This window comes from Sycon ciliatum, chromosome 9 (assembly GCF_964019385.1).
Source record: "Sycon ciliatum chromosome 9, ocSycCili1.1, whole genome shotgun sequence".
Lineage (NCBI taxonomy): Eukaryota > Metazoa > Porifera > Calcarea > Leucosolenida > Sycettidae > Sycon > Sycon ciliatum.
The window spans coordinates 1,042,529-1,056,806 of record NC_088651.1 but is presented as its reverse complement, the minus strand read 5'-3'; positions in this window follow the sequence as shown (position 1 = coordinate 1,056,806).

Sequence of the window (14,278 nt, the reverse complement as noted above, 5' to 3'; positions counted from 1 at the left end):
GAGTACGAGTTAACTCGCGCTTTATGCATGACCTGATCCACTCTGTACGAGTTAACTCGCAAAACAATCGCGCGATTTATCGCAGTGCATAGACCAGTGTACACACATTCGTAACTTCGTCAAAAATACACGCATCGCGACAATCAATACACCGTTGGAAAGGTCTTGACTTCATCTTTCCGTGGATATACAGTAAGATCGGGCGCCGAAGAACGCAGGGGCTCGAGCGCAGCCTAGGAAAGTTCTTAAATTTTTGATTCTAGCCAGACCGTTCTTATTCACACGCGCGCGGCGAGTCGAGTGACGTCATGACGTTTGTCATGTACATGTACATGTACATGTAGTGCAATGTAGTACTTCTAAACTAGTGGGTGTCGTAAATGGGAATGACTGTACATGTAGCAGTTACTGTTTACACGTGTACATGACATGTACTCACCTCCCATACATGTACAATGTAGATCTACGTACAATGTAGATCTAGTGTTCTTAAATCTGATAATTCTAGCCTGGACTGTTCTTAAATTTTGCCGGTTTTCCAGCCTGGGTGTTCTTCGGCGAGGTGTTCTTCGGCGCCCGATCTTACTGTAACGTGCTTTGCGATAGAATAAGAATTCATTGAGCGGCGACAAGATGCGAGAACACGGAAGTCACGGCCCAGAGTGAACGCGATTTATTTTGTTCATGACTTCTTTCTGTTGAGGAGCGTGCCAGGGGATTTCCCTTTGGCACGGAGCATGCGTGATGGACATCAAATGAAGCGCTGAAGCCGAATATTTGTTGACTCACAGTAAAGAAAACTAAGGCAAACACCAGCATAACCAACCTTGTTTCTGGCTTGGGATTGCTTGGCCTGCAGTATTGTACTGCGCACCTTCTGAGTAACAAGATCTTCTTCTTGTTTTTCTTCTTCATCATCTTCTTCTTCTTCTTCCTCATCTCCTCTGCTGACAGCGGTGGCTGGGTCTGGGTGGCGCGTGGACGATGCGGTCTGATAGCGGTAAACACAAGACGGCATGTTCAGGTGGAATGAAGGAGAGATTGGGGCATGTCTGTAATATATGTGTGTGTGTGTGCGAGGGGGAGGGGGAGGAGGAGGGGTGCCCGTGCGCGTGAGTCCGCCAGAAAGTTGGTGCGTGGTATCGACTATTGAGACACACAGTGACTGCCTTGCCATACGCTACGACCGTCCGGCAGTCACCCTGTGGCACTGACCAGGGGAGAAACCATGCAGGAGATATCTTTCCGTACACACACACAAATTCACAAATTACTGCCAGAAAGCAAGCACATCCTTGCCAAAGATGGGGGGGGGGCTGGAGAAAGAGGCCAGGAGATTTTTAAACTTAAGGGCTCATCTGAAGGGTCTGCATCATCACAAAAACGACGACGACGACGACGACGACAACAACAACAACAACAACAACAACTAAATAGCAGCAAAGGCAACAGCAACAGCAGCACCAGCACCCCAACCCCACCACAGCCACCAGCACGAACACGAACACCACCAGTACCACCACCACCACGACACCAGCACCAGCACTTGCACCAGCACCACTATCACGAACACCACCACCACCACCACCACCAACCCCAACACCACCACCAGCACCACCACCAGCACACAAACAGCAGCAGCAGCAGAACTAACACTGTCCCGGGCCAGATGCACCAGCGCGTCGAGTTTAGCTCGGTATGCTTGTATCCGCTTCGTCTTAGAGCGAGATCGCACTGCCAGACCCTCCTCGAGCTGCTCCAATGCGAGCCCAAACATCTCGAGCTGGGAATCATCGTCCAAGTCGTCGGCAGATCCGCCTGACGAATCATCACCCTGCTCCTCCTCACTGCTCCCTGAAGGTTGCAGTGTAGAGAACAGAGTGAACAATGAAAAAAATGAAAAAGGACAGTCGCGCGTGTACACGCACGCACACACACACACACACACACACACACACGCTCGCACACACAAACACACACAACCAGAACACCAGAACCAGTATGTGTATGTGTGTGTGTGTGTGTGTGTGTGTGTGTGTGTGTGTGTGTGTGTGTGCGTGCGTGCGTGCGTGTGTGTGTGTACATGGTGCATGGTGTGTCTGCATGTGTGTGTCTGCATGTGTGTGTGGCACACGCACGCACACACACAAAGCTCACCAATATCATCTTCGTCGTCCGAGTAATCGTCCAACACGGTCAAATTAACTCCGTCGAAGAAACCGTCCGGCAGAGGTGAACCATCGGCCATTGTTGTTGCCGCTTGGCCCGCTCTCCATGTCTCCGAGTGTCTAGGAACGCGTACACCACCAGCTGGAGAAAGCCCAGCAGCTGCTGCTGCTGCTGAGGAGGAGGTTCTGGCGGACCTTCTTGTTGTCAATGGTGTTGACCGCAGTGCGCGGCTAGCTGTGCTGCTGTTGCCGGCGGTGGTGGCCGGGGTGGTGGTGCTGATGCCCGCTGGTGTGGCGGTGTTGGCCGCGGTGGTGGCGTGGCGCATCAGTTGTTGCGACCTGCGCCGGTCCAGGTCCGACTGTAGTGCCGCCGGTAAGGTCATGGTGGTGGTGGGCCCAGTTGGTAACGCCACCACCGCCGTCCCCGCCACTGCCCCCGCTGCTGCTGCTATTTCAAATGATGGCGGTGGTGCTGCTTGTTGCGATGCCGCTGCTCCAAACGATGGTTGTGGTGTTTGCTGCGATGCCGCTGCTCCAAACGGTGGCTGTGGTGTTTGTTGCGCCAATGCTGCTGCTGCCGCTGTTCCAAACGGTGGCGGTTGTGGCGATGCTCCTGTTGATGCCCGCCGGTGCCGTGGGTCGGCGACGAACGCCGGCCTGACCTGCAGGGTCGGGATGGTGGGTGCTCCAGTCACTGAGCACACACAACAACAAGCAATACGCCAAACGGAAACGTGAACGGGAGAAAACAAAACGGGGAACATCTTTAACAAAAAAAACTCGTGCGAAGAACTCTGCGCTGGCCTAGGGAGGGGCTCTTGCTTTCCCCAAAGGTTCACAGAGTAATGGGCGTCAATGAGTGAGACACTCTGCACACCAACAATATCCGCACAGGATAATTTTAATAAGAAATCTAATTCTACTGTAGTAATTCTGAAACGATTACGTGCACATGCTACGAGATTGTGAGTTGAATAAATAAATTAAAAAAACCGGCAATACGGTTTACTAACTCCTTGAGAACAGGTTGCATCCCTCCGGCACTTTAATGGAGATTGCGTTCATGGGAGGCAGAGCTGGAGCTGGGCTCCAATACTTCTTATCAACAGGCCCTGGCGGTGGTGGCTCATAGAAGGACGATGGCCAACGGGTTGTACAACCAACCGTGCGTGTACTGCAAAGACAATCACATACACACACACACACACGTACACACACACACACACACGTACACACACACACGTACACACACACACACACGTACACACACACACACGTACACACACACACACACAGACGGAGGAGGAGAAACGAGACAAGATGAGACAACCCACATCAGTAAGCAATCACATAAGCCGTCGCCCACTGACCTGAAAATGGCAAATACCGATGTAATTTTAGGTGCATTAAAATTTCGGTGCCAGGGACCTGCCAGGTTTCAGGTGTAATGTAGAATTTGGTGACCAGCGTTCCCTTCACATACTGTGCATACTCCAGTGCCATTTGGGTGTAATATAAATTTAGGTGCGTAGTTTCTCTACCGAAATCACCGAAATTTAAGTTACACCGCAAATAGCGTGTTCTACATTAAGCACATTCATTCAATGCACTCTGCCTCAAGCCGCTTGTGCAGCCACACATGCTACCCTATAGTAGAGTGAGAGTGCCCCACCAACTCGTCCTTTCGTGGCCGTGCTGTGGAGGCGGTGTCCTGTCTGAAGCCAAGGACATACGACACGTACCTTGTACACACACTGCACGCTGTGCAGTCGATCTGTACTCAGTTTACCCTCGAGCTCCACACGAAAACATGCTCAGCGTGACCTTAGTACACAGGGGTTCTCACGCCGTACAAACTCCGTTGCACTCTGCCATACGATTTTCCTTTCCCTGGCTGTAAAATCAAGGTGGGGCGCTCTCGCGAGACGGGGCGCTCTCGCGAGGCGGGGCGCTCTCGCGAGACGGGGACATGGACATGGACATGGTGCAGCGGACGCCCATGGACATGGTGCAGCGGACGCCCATGGACATGGACATGGTGCAGCGGACGCCCATCATGGACATGGTGCAGCGGAAGCTGTCCTGATATGACAGGATTCCGCTTGATCCAGGGATGCACGTACGATTCACTGCACTTTGGTGCATGACAATTTGTCCGGTCACTACAGGATTCCGCTTGGTACAGGGTGCAGCACACACAGGTTGTACTGTACTTCTCTCACAGCATGCACTATGGTACGGTCGGGCGCCGAAAAACGGAGCGCTGAAGAACTCCCAGGCTAGAACTTCACCCTGGCACAGCATACCAATGTATACACGGTGACTCAACTGTGCATAGTCGATGATAGACTGTAGTACATGAGAATAAGAACTGTCTAGGCAAGGAGGCTGACCCCCCCCCCCCCCATACACACACACTTCCTCGGCGACCAACAGTGGCTGGGCATATCACACACAAATCAATACCTCCGCCGCAGACCACTTCCAGGCGCCGTCTGCTCTGCAGTCTGAAATTCACAAACAAACACACACACACACACACACACACACACACACAGAGCCAGGGTCAAAGCCAGGTTCGATGCCAGAGCCAGGGCCAGAGAAGTACTTACATTAGGCTGGTTGTGTTCGGTGGTGCCGTCCATCCTACCCGCCTGCCTGCCTTCCTGTCTGTATCGTGGGTCAGCAGAGAAGAAGGGAAAAGCGGAAATCAAGCTGAAACTCGGATCGCTAAAATATTTTATCGCAAACTGGTCCCGATTCAGAAAACGCTAGAAATTGTATGTATGTATGTATGTATAACTCATAATCACAAGGTGATCGTAGAGGCATTAATCAGCGAGAGAATTGTGAATGATGTCTCTGAATCCAACTCTATCGTGTGCTGCATGAGAGAGAGCATGCAAGGGAAAACCCGTCCAACTTTTAATGTTAGAAATCCATGATGTCGCGGGCCTTCCTCTCGGTCGAGATCCAGGAGTTGATCCTTGCAGGAAGGGCTTGGAGAAAACGTCATGTCTCGAAACATGGCCAAACCACATCAACTTAAATTTCTTGACTTCGTTCGCTAGCCGCATCCTTGCTCCAATGATGTCATCAGAAATTGTACCCGCTAAAATTAGCCGTGCTACAGTAACCAGTGACATTCAACAACCCAACACTTCACTGTAGCACATCTCCGGGGGGGGGGGGGTACATCGGTACCTTTCCACCCTGAAAAGGTTCATGGGTTATCAGCAATAAGACCAGACAAAACGGAAGTGACATTCAACAACCCAACACTTCACTGTAGCACATCTCCGGGGGGGGGGGGGGGGGGGGGGGTACATCGGTACCTTTCCACCCTGAAAAGGTTCATGGGTTATCACTAAGACCAGACAAAACGGAAGTGACATTCAACAACCCAACACTTCACTGTAGCACATCTCCGGGGGGGGGGGGGGGGGGGGGGTACATCGGTACCTTTCCACCCTGAAAAGGTTCATGGGTTATCACAATATCAGCAATAAGACCAGACAAAACGGAAGGTCGGCGCGGCAACAACTGATACAGTGCTGCTCAATGAAATCCGATTGATTTTGGTCAACTTTGAACCCTGAGTCGGTTCACCGTCCCAGTATTCGCAGGTCTAGGGCTGCACAGCGCCCGGCGTGACATTTCTCTCGCTCGATCGGATTCCATTGAGCAGCTCTGTACTACCAAACTCCAGTACTGCTCAATGAAATCCAGTCGCGTCACTCAAGTACGCGCCGGGCATTGCACAGCCCTAGACCTGCGAACTCTGGGCTGCGAAATGGTGCCGGGCGGAAACTTGAGTGACGCGACTGGATTTCATTGAGTAGCACTGTACATGTACACACATACAACGATTGCTTGTTGGGCGGGTGCAGTACGATAAATTAAATTTTTTTATAAAGTCGATAATTCAGCACCCAGCATCAGTGAGGTGTCAGCTTGTTGCACTGCCTGTTCATAGCCTCGTACTAGTAAGCTGCTACGTGTCACTTGTACAATGCCAGTAATTATAAGAATTTGTCAAAATAATTCACACAGCATGTCCACAAACCAGTATTTTCAACACGTAAGCACTACGTGTACGTTGTTGAACATCGTGGCTGCGCCGAAGCACGTAGTGCAAGTCACACCTTTACAGCAGGCTACAATTACATGTACAACTACGTACAGCAGCAACAGCTGAACACTGCACAATGTTCAAATGTTTGTTTGCAACCAAGTACATTAGTTGTCTTTGGTTCGCTCCTTCCCATTCCAAACGTCGATGCTACGGCGAGCTCTCTAGCACCCAAATTGACCAAACACAGTAGCGACGTGCCTTCCAAATCTACCCGGGCGGAGGAAACTCGGATGGACTGTGTAGATAAGACATTGTTCTATAGCTTGTATGCAATGAACTCACCACCTGAATCGTGACGACCTCAGCCACTCGGATCTGGCCGAATGCAGCCAAACAGGCGTGCTACCAGGACCCGTAGACTCTTCACTATCCAACGAGATGGAAGAATGGGTAAGCAGCAACGGCAAAAGGGGTTTAGAAGTAACTTGATATTCCACTCAACCCAATGATAGCTACAAAATAGCTCAGGCTATTTCAAACTGTCTTTTCATTTTCGTTGAAGTAATTTTTTGTTGGAATGCCAATGATTATTATTTTCAAAAATGATTGCGCGCGAAGCGACGCCATGCGCCACACGTACACGTGACCAGGCGCTAGGCCGGGCCCGGGATAGGGGATCCCGGAGTCCCGGGACCGGGACTCCGGGGTCGGGGAGTACGACGTCGGATGGTGCCTTTTCTATGGCCCAGTAGCAGTAAAAATACTACAGTCCATTCAGAAAAAAATGAACTTCTAGCTTTTGGCCATAAATGGGTCAAACGTTGAGTTTTTTAGAATTTTTTTCTGCAATCCCATATGGAATCCTCTTCCAATTATGTTTCTGAAGTTTTTTTGTCCAAAAAGCAAGCCATAGCAAGAATAGGATTTCGGCCAGGTTTTGCCCCAAAAGCACTGAATTCCACTGTTCGTACTTGTACCGATTACCGCTCATTTATTCGCTCATGCATAACCTTCCTAGGGGCTCCCGTAAGAAGACCATAGGTCTGTGGGAAACACCCTAGTAAAATAAAAGTTAATAATAATAATAATAATAATAATTGGGAAAAACCATCAAAATCCAGGCCGTTTGACCCCCGCCTGCAACAGTGCATTCTGCGGTTCGAACCCCAGTTCAGGCACCCTTTTTGGACCCTTTTTCAAATTTCAAAGTTCGCAGCACTGCACTGTGTACGATGAAATCACGAAAAATCGCCAAATACGGGAGCTCGCCAGAGCCAGGACCCATTTTTTTATGAATGGACTGTAGCCCTTGGCCTTGGCGGATTATCATGCGGCTTGGTAAATTGCTGAATTATGCTTTCCACTAAGCCCAGATTATGCCAGTGCTTATGCTATACTATGCTGGAATTATGCCAATGATGGTGCCGAAATCGGTCGCAATTTCAGGGCCGTAGCAGGCGGTCCGGCAGGTCCGGCAGCTGCCGTCGACCCAAAAAAAAAAAAAAAAAAAAAAAAAAAACGGAACCTCACAGATGTGAGCAGCTCAGGATGTCCACCCGGTACCATTGATGAGGATGTGTGCAATAAGTAGCATAGAGGTAGTACATAGTAGTGCCGGTAGTAGACCTACATGTACATGTCGTCAGGAGTATGACCCTGCTGAAGGTCATGTGGACAGTCATGCCCGTGAATGTTTCTACTCTGTACTTCCTGAAATGTATTGATTCTTTTCTTCCTCCAATTCTTTCTAGATAGAGTTTGTACCAAAGATATTCCATGGCAATATCCTTTCTCCTCCTCCAAAGGTCCATTCTGGCTCTTTTATCACATGCATTTATGATTTAGATACGGTAGCTATGCCTTCATAGGCTTCAACAAGTTCTGTTTGGACGGACACAACATGCTGATGCCCTTTTCCTGACTCATGCCGAACGTCCTTCTTCCTTTTCTCGCCCTATGTCACTCTGCATGGTCACGATTACATGCATGTACATGTACATGTACAATCAAGAGTACACGGGGGGGGGGGGGGGTATGTACTCTTGATACAATGTACATGTATGTACAATCATGTACATTTTGTACATGTACCGGCATATGTATGAGTGTGGGCTCGGGGGGGGGGGGGGGGGGGGGGGGGAGCATCGAAGTCGGATCTTGCCGGACCAACCAAAATGGGGCTGCTACGGGCCTGAATTTCCACCACTGAATTGTACCACAATATTCCCTCAATTTTTGACACAATCCGCAATACTAGTATTCCCCGCCGCAATTGGTGGCATTTTAGGTGCACCTGAACTATGACCTCTGTAGACTGTACCCTTGCACTCTTGTTGCACTTTGCAAAGTTACAACGACCCTAGCACAATGATGACAGCAAGTAACATCCGCCAGGCTATTTCCTGTAACATGCCTAAATACATACCGGTATATGCCTGGAGCATTATAATCAGCTTCCGCCAACATCGTGTGGTTATGCCGACAATCTGGTCTCAGAAGTCCTTTTAGGCAGGGAGTAGTACAATGGTATTGTACTACTCCCCAGGGTATTGTACTACTCCCTGCTTTTATGCAGGGGCATCATTTTTAGACAAAACCTGAAGATTATGCCAGAAATTATGCCAGCATTGCATAATCCGCCAAGGCCTAGTACGATATGTACTGAAAATACTTTTTTTCTTTTCTTGCTGACTATCGTTTATTCGACTTCATTCTCTTCAATCATGTGACCAAAATAGCAAAAGGCAGAAGTGCTTGGTTGCACGAATGTGCAGGGTAAGATCCGATCCGCAGGGCTAAGGGTAAGCTCCGGCAGATTATGCTAGCGAAATCATGGAATTATGCTTTCATGGATTCTCGCATTATGCTCGCAAAATCCTCGTATTATGCTTTGGCACGCGGGGATACATATCCACTTTGTTGTACTTATGGATCCTCGAAGTTCGGAAAATCGTGCCTTTTTCGTACTTGCAAGTGGCCATAAGTACAACAAAATACATGAGTATCCCCATACCAAGGTGTCCATGCATGCTAGAGATCAACATGGAAAAGACAAAACATTACTTCTTCTATTCATTAGTTGACTAACTTGACTTCTTTTGTAAAAAGATTTTTTCATTGCCAAATTAGAGTTACCTTTGAAAGTTATCATCACGGTTCAAGTGTCTTCGCAATCGTCATACTCGTCCAACCGATGTCAACCTCATCCTGCTTGCGATTAATCAGCTCATCTCTCCCGTAGGCTACTACTAGCTCCACCTCTACTTCCATCATGACCGAACATCAACTTTACCTCAATTTGTTTAATTATTAGAACAATATTCATAGCCTGCGCAGTCATGGCTGCTAAAATCCAGAGGTCATGACTTCGTGACATGCGTAATGTACATGTTTTTGCGGACTACCCGTCACTATCTCGTTCGCCCCGGGATACCTGACCAAGGCTGATTCACTCGCATCTTCTGCTACTGTACCACTGAGTGTGAGAAAGAACTTTGAAGAAGACGAGTTCGAGCATACAATAATCTATTGCCATTATTTCTACCCTGCTTTTCATTGAAACACGATCTGCATGACCTCCGAACCCTTTACCATGCAATCCACCAGCACTAATCATGTGCATTGGGCCAATTGTGTAGCCTACATAGAACTGTATAAGTAGTACAATCCGATGTAGTTATGCTCCTACTTCCGAAAGGATGCCAAATTATGCTCCAAATTTTCAACCATCAAATTATGCCAATAATTATGCCGGCATAATCCGCCGCTGGGTGCCTAGCTAAGGGTGGTTACCGTGTACATGGAACTCTTTTTCTCTTGACGTTCTATGCCCACCTTCACACACACACACACACACACACACACACACACACACACACACACACACACACACACACACACACACACACACACACACACACACACACACACACACACACACATTAACTACAACACACAGCAGCTTGCGGTTAGGAGGGTGCTGGCCAGCGAAGTGAGAGGCTACAGAGAGAGCAGGATCTTGGCGGGGCCAAGAGGATAGTCACGTCCAAGGGACGAAGACCGAGAGCCCTGAGTAGCCGGAAATGAGCATGGCCCATTGTGGCCAGCAAGCCTCGTACCGAAGCAACCGTGAGCGGGATTAAAGACATAGACACTGCCGGAGCAGGATCCTGGCGGAGCCAAGAGAGAGGTCAGAGAGAGGTCACTGCCATTAATCTGCATTATTACTATAATGCTACATTAACTACAACACACAGCAGCTTGCGGTTAGGAGGGTGCTGGCCAGCGAAGTGAGAGGCTACAGAGAGAGCAGGATCTTGGCGGAGCCAAGAGGATAGTCACGTCCAAGGGACGAAGACCGAGAGCCCTGAGTAGCCGGAAATGAGCATGGCCCATTGTGGCCAGCAAGCCTCGTACCGAAGCAACCGTGAGCGGGATTAAAGACATAGACACTGCCGGAGCAGGATCTTGGCGGAGCCAAGAGAGAGGTCAGAGAGAGGTCACTGCCGGAGCAGGAGGGATCACTGCCAGAGCAGGATCTTGGCGGGTAACCACCAGCCACGGGTAGTTGAGATGGTGGTGGAGCTGAACGTGTCCGAGAACGTCTTGGAATTGCCTGAGAACGTCTTGGAATTGCCGGTGGCAATCGTGCACGTTGCCCCGCTGTAGCCACTGTCACATTAGCAGCCTTGCTAGCGTTCGGCCTTCGACTGCTTGAGTGTGGCAATGATTCATGTCTCGTTGATATGGAGACGAGGCAAGGAAATAGAAAGGCAGATAGACACAGAAACAGACAGAAAAGCAGACAAACAGACACAAAACAGACAGACAGACAAACACACAAACAGACAGAGAATTCAGGGTCAGCCGGGTAGACACTGCCGAAGCAGAATGTTGGCGGAGCCAAGTATCTACAAGAGTCTGCGTCCGAGGGACGGCGACCGAGGGCCCTGAGTAAAGAGAGGGGCCACTGCCGGAGCAGGATCTTGGCAGGGCCAAGAGAGAGGTCAGACAAAAGTAATACGTAGACACTGCCGGAGCAGAATGTTGGCGGAGCCAAGTATCTACGAGTGAGGATTCAGGGTCGGCCGGGTAGACACTGCCGAAGCAGAATGTTGGCGGAGCCAAGTATCTACAAGAGTCTGCGTCCGAGGGACGGCGACCGAGGGCCCTGAGTAAAGAGAGGGGTCACTGCCGGAGCAGGATCTTGGCAGGGCCAAGAGAGAGGTCAGACAAGAGATATACGTAGACACTGCCGGAGCAGAATGTTGGCGGAGCCAAGTATCTACGAGAGAGGATTCAGGGTCGGCCGGGTAGACACTGCCGAAGCAGAATGTTGGCGGAGCATAGTATCTACAAGAGTCTGCGTCCGAGGGACGGCGACCGAGGGCCCTGAGTAAAGAGAGGGATCACTGCCGGAGCAGGATCTTGGCAGGGCCAAGAGAGAGGTCAGACAAGAGTAATACGTAGACACTGCCGGAGCAGAATGTTGGCGGAGCCAAGTATCTACGAGAGAGGATTCAGGGTCGGCCGGGTAGACACTGCCGAAGCAGAATGTTGGCGGAGCCAAGTATCTACAAGAGTCTGCGTCCGAGGGACGGCGACCGAGGGCCCTGAGTAAAGAGAGGGATCACTGCCGGAGCAGGATCTTGGCAGGGCCAAGAGAGAGAGGTCAGACAAGAGTAATACGTAGACACTGCCGGAGCAGAATGTTGGCGGAGCCAAGTATCTACGAGAGAGGATTCAGGGTCGGCCGGGTAGACACTGCCGAAGCAAAATGTTGGCGGAGCCAAGTATCTACAAGAGTCTGCGTCCGAGGGACGGCGACCGAGGGCCCTGAGTAAAGAGAGGGGTCACTGCCGGAGCAGAATCTTGGCAGGGCCAAGAGAGAGGTCAGACAAGAGATATACGTAGACACTGCTGGAGCAGAATGTTGGCGGAGCCAAGTATCTACGAGAGGTCAGAGAGGGGTCACTGCCGGAGCAGGATCTTGGCGGAGCCAAGGGAGGAGTCAGAGAGGGGGCACTGCAGAGAGAGATCTTGGCGGAGCCAAGAGAGGGACGAGGACAAAAAGCCCCCTGGGTAGCTAGGCATTAAATGTGTGTGGATTGAGACAGCATGTGGTAAAGAGGACACTGACAAGAGTTCAAGCAACACGGATGAGAACCAGTAAGGCCGATTCCACACTACACCAAATCCTGCCTAAAAAGCCATTTTTCAGGCACTTTTCAGGCAAGTTGCCATGGCGATCACTTTGAGAAACGCGCGAAAGTGAAAAGTGCTTGTTGTCTACAAAGCAACACCAGCACCCTCTTTCAAGGCAACTTTTTACCTTTTCAGGACACTTTTCTGACTTTCTTCAGCCTTTCGATTTTTTCCGAATATGTTCCCTGTCGTATCTTTCAGTTGTGGTGAGTTGTGAGCTGTCAACAATGCCTAGGGTCATGTTTAGCCAGGAGCTTGAGGGCAAGCTGATCGAGCTTTGGAGCGGACATTTGAGGCGACCTCCGGCCGGTACAGTTCGCAGGAGCTACGCCGGAGGAGATCGCCATCAAGCTGAATTTGTTTGCTGAACAGCTCCGGGAGGAGGCAATATACTGCGTCGATCGTCCATTCCAAAATCGACAACATGAAAACGAAGGCGAAAGGACTGTACGAGACATACACAACGAAAACTGCCACCGGAATGCCTGTTGGCGAGGTTGACAAATATTCGACCTATGATCTGGAATCCGCCTACACAGCGCGCTCTAGCGTGGTCAAATTTCAAGATTGGGCACGCGAAAATGGGTGATATTCGAGGATTTGGCCCAACAAAGAGCCTCTCCACTACCGCCGTTGCTAGATCAAGCACAGGAAAGCCTCACAGTCTAACCTTCAAAGCAAAGTCCCGTGATCGACACTTGTAGGTGTGAATGCAGCTTCACTTTATAAGCCACTTTATGCCTTCAAGGCAAAGCCACTTTCGGCGTAGTGTGGAATCGGCCTAAGACAGTTGCATTATTACTATAATGCTACACACACACACACACACACACACACACACACACACACACACACACACACACACACACACACACACACACACACACACACACACACACACACACACACACACACACACACACACACACACACACACACACACACACACACACACACACACACACACACACACACACACACACACACACACACACACACACACACACACACACACACACACACACACACACACACACACACACACACACACACACACACACACACACACACACACACACACACACACACACACACACACACACACACACACACACACACACACACACACACACACACACACACACACACACACACACACACACACACACACACACACACACACACACACACACACACACACACACACACACACACACACACACACACACACACACACACACACACACACACACACACACACACACACACACACACACACACACACACACACACACACACACACACACACACACACACACACACACACACACACACACACACACACACACACACACACACACACACACACACACACACACACACACACACACACACACACACACACACACACACACACACACACACACACACACACACACACACACACACACACACACACACACACACACACACACACACACACACACACACACACACACACACACACACACACACACACACACACACACACACACACACACACACACACACACACACACACACACACACACACACACACACACACACACACACACACACACACACACACACACACACACACACACACACACACACACACACACACACACACACACACACACACACACACACACACACACACACACACACACACACACACACACACACACACACACACACACACACACACACACACACACACACACACACACACACACACACACACACACACACACACACACACACACACACACACACACACACACACACACACACACACACACACACACAC